Source organism: Neomonachus schauinslandi, chromosome 13 (assembly GCF_002201575.2).
Source record: "Neomonachus schauinslandi chromosome 13, ASM220157v2, whole genome shotgun sequence".
In the NCBI taxonomy this organism is placed as follows: Eukaryota; Metazoa; Chordata; class Mammalia; order Carnivora; family Phocidae; genus Neomonachus; species Neomonachus schauinslandi.
Window position 1 is genome coordinate 25,475,358 of NC_058415.1, and position 3,182 is coordinate 25,478,539.

The 3,182-nt window shown below is 48.0% G+C and overlaps 1 pseudogene; it reads left to right on the plus strand.

Moving 5' to 3' along the window:
- LOC110569975 overlaps positions 1–1,189 on the plus strand; it is a 1,826-nt pseudogene extending 637 nt beyond the window's left edge.
- Positions 1,190–3,182: the final 1,993 nt, after the last annotated feature.

A 3,182-nucleotide genomic window follows, 5' to 3' on the forward strand; every position in this document is an offset into this window, starting at 1 on the left:
GGGGGGGGGGGGGGGGGGGGGGGGGGGGGGGGGGGGGGGGGGCGGGTAGCCTTCTGTGATCAGGAAGTTTTGAGGAGCAGGCAGAGTGGAGGAAGTGGGGATAAGGGTGGGTAGGGGGCAGCTGGCTCCGCCATGCATCTCAGGCCTGGGTCCACAGCATCACCCCTCCTTCCCTCTCGGCAGGGTGGGGGAAGGGGGTGAGGCAAATGAACTCCAACCCTGCTCAATCCAAATGCTCCTGAGGGTTTTGGGGAACATCCCTCCCTGTGTGCTTTATCTGAGTTTCCGTCCCCAGAATCTCCACCTTTTGAAAGTGGCCTGGAGAGGGAAATTGTTTCTTTTCAAAGGAGATGTAGTAATAATCCTCCCCCCGCCCCCGCCCCCGCGCCAGGGTGTAAAGATTGAGCCTGAGACCAGATTGATGGGCCCAAGAGCACAAACCATTGCGTCCTGTGGGAAGGAGTCTCTCAGGGGTAAGGCAGGGTTTTCCCGTATCTTGTCTCATAACCCACTCAGGGGAAAGGTTGTTCTCTACTGTCCCAAGCCATGGGTTGTGACAGTAGGCAAAGGGGTTGTTGGGGGAACAGCTGCAGACCCGCTGCTCCTAAGCTGACTCCCACCCCACTCTGGGCCAATAGAATTTTCTTTATTTGCTCCCTTGGATAACTGCACCTTGGGCCCCACTTTCTACAGGATGCCAGCTGCACGAGCTGCATGTATATGACAGATCTTGTGTATTTTAACTTTTTTTTGTAATATAAATGTTCTGATTTTGTATTTTTGTGGATTTGAATCTTAAGGCCCTTATTCCTGCACAGTGTCCTCGGGTACAGGTGCGATCTCCGGGGTCAGTCGGCAGCAGCTCCTGGGGTCTGCAGAGCAGGAAGGCTTTTTGTTTGATTGCGAGGGAGAACATCTATTCCGAGGGCATAGCCTATTGACCTACCTCCTTTTTGCCAATCGGAGCAGGCTTTCCTGCCCTAGTGTCTTCTTGAAACCACTCCACCCTCAGTGTTCCACAGGGGACCAGGTTATCATACAGTGGCTCCGTGACTTGATGCCCTTCTACTGGAAGATTAGAAATTGGTCTGAACAGCAAAAGGTGGTGCAGGAGGGTGAGGAGAGGCTGTACGAGGGGAAAGTTGCAGAGGGCAAGCCAAGATTAGCTGAGGGTTGTCTCTACATGTAATAAAGGATTCCTGTTCTGGACTTCTAATCCCGGGGCACGGGACTCACTTTACAGACTAGATCCCTCCTTCACTGGATTGAGCTAGGCCTACTAGCACAACAGGGTGTGTGTGTGTGTGTGCTTAAAAAAATGAGTTGGTAAGGAGAGCTTTAAGAACAATACCTCTTGTACCCAACTTGAACTGCCCAGGGGTGGGTGTATGAAGCTGAGTCTACATTTCTTAACCTTCATGAATTCTGAGCTTTTCTTGTTGGCTTCCAGAGAGACCATGAGCCATGGCTGCTTCTTGGCGCCCAGAGCCAGTGTCCTGCCTGCTGCAGCCATCATTAATGTGGTAGCTAAAGGAGAAAAGGAGATTTCGTTTACATGCTGTGAGATCCCCACAGACCTACCTCATTGTGTTGAAACAGGGCAAATGCAACAGAACGCATTGGGTGATGTATGTCTGATCCTGGGTTCTTGTCTCCCCTACTCACTGCCCCCTCTAGTTATGGTATTTGTCTGGGCCTTGTAAGGCTTCGTGAATAGCTGATTGGGTGGCTGCTAGGTGACCTGCTTTGTGTAAATATAATATGTTGGTCTTCTTCATGTTCTTTTGGGGTTTTACAGTTTACACACTTCTTTTTGTACCGAGAAAAATAGCCAAAGCATCTTTGACAAGATTTTGCACCAGGAAAAGAATCTGGAGCATAGCTTGGCGACCCCTCTTGAAGTGTGGGGGTCTTGAATCATCCTCTGTTTTGTGTTCCCTTGCCCTATTTCCTATTTTGGGCCAGATCTTCTGTCCTAAACACTTGGCTCCTACTCTGTCCCCTCTTCTATCCCCCCTCCCCAAAAAAGCCCCCCACCACGTACACATTTAAATCCTGAAGAAGCTACAAACACTCCATCCCTTGTTCCCAATCTCTCGTGTCAAGACCATCCCTTGATGTGATTCATACAAATACACTACTATTTGGATAGATCAAACCTCCTTTAATCTCTAACCTTGGGGTAGAGAGAAGCAGAAGCAATGGGGGGGTGTCCATGTAGAAAGCAAGGTTGGGAGACCAAGAAAGGGAAGATGAATGTATACCCAAGTCACTCAGGAACTTTTGAAACTTGTGTCAAATTGGCCACAAGATTGTTTAACAGGATGCAGACGAATGTAGCTCCATGTTTACTGCTAGAAACCAAAGCTTTGTGTGAAATCCTGAATTTATGGGGGTGCGGACAGGGAGGAAATCTTCCATCTATGTGTTCTTTCCCTGATCCCTTCCCCTCATTTCTGAACTGCAGGAGACTGAGCCCCCTGGGGCGTTAAGGACTCCATCTCTGGGGGTACTTATTGGGTGGTTGAGTTTCCCACTGTGTCGGGTACTTCCCTTCCCACTTGCTATTGTTTTGTCACACACATGCTGACCTTTTCCCCTTCTCTCTTTACCCTGGGAAAATACAAGGAATGTATAAAAATTTATTGGTACCGATAAAAAACAGAACATGCTGGGGATGCTGATGATAGTATTAATAGCGTAGATAGTATGTAGGGGACAGGGGTTGTGCTGAGCATTTATAAACATCATCTTGTCCAAGCCCTGCAATAATTCTATCGTAGAGGGACTTTTGTCACTCAAATTTTACATTATCAAACAAAGGTTAGTTCGGAGAAGTTAAATAACGTGTCCAAAATTATACAGCTAGGAAGAGTTGGAGCCAGGTTTCAAACTAGTTTGATCTGAGTGTTGAGCCTTTCTGAATAAGTCTGCTGTATTAAGTTAAACCGAAAAAAATCTCATGTCCAGGTGCTGACGGATGTGAGTATGGACATGTATTTGTTGTGTGTGTACACTTGCATGTATACGTCTTTGTGTTCACGTATGTGTGTATGTGTACATGTGCCTTGTTCGTGTATGCAAGAAGGTCTTTGCCCACGTGTGTGTGTTGACGTGTGCTGCACGTTCACATGCATGTGTGCATCTGTGTGCATGTCTGTACACATGTGTTTTGTGTGGAT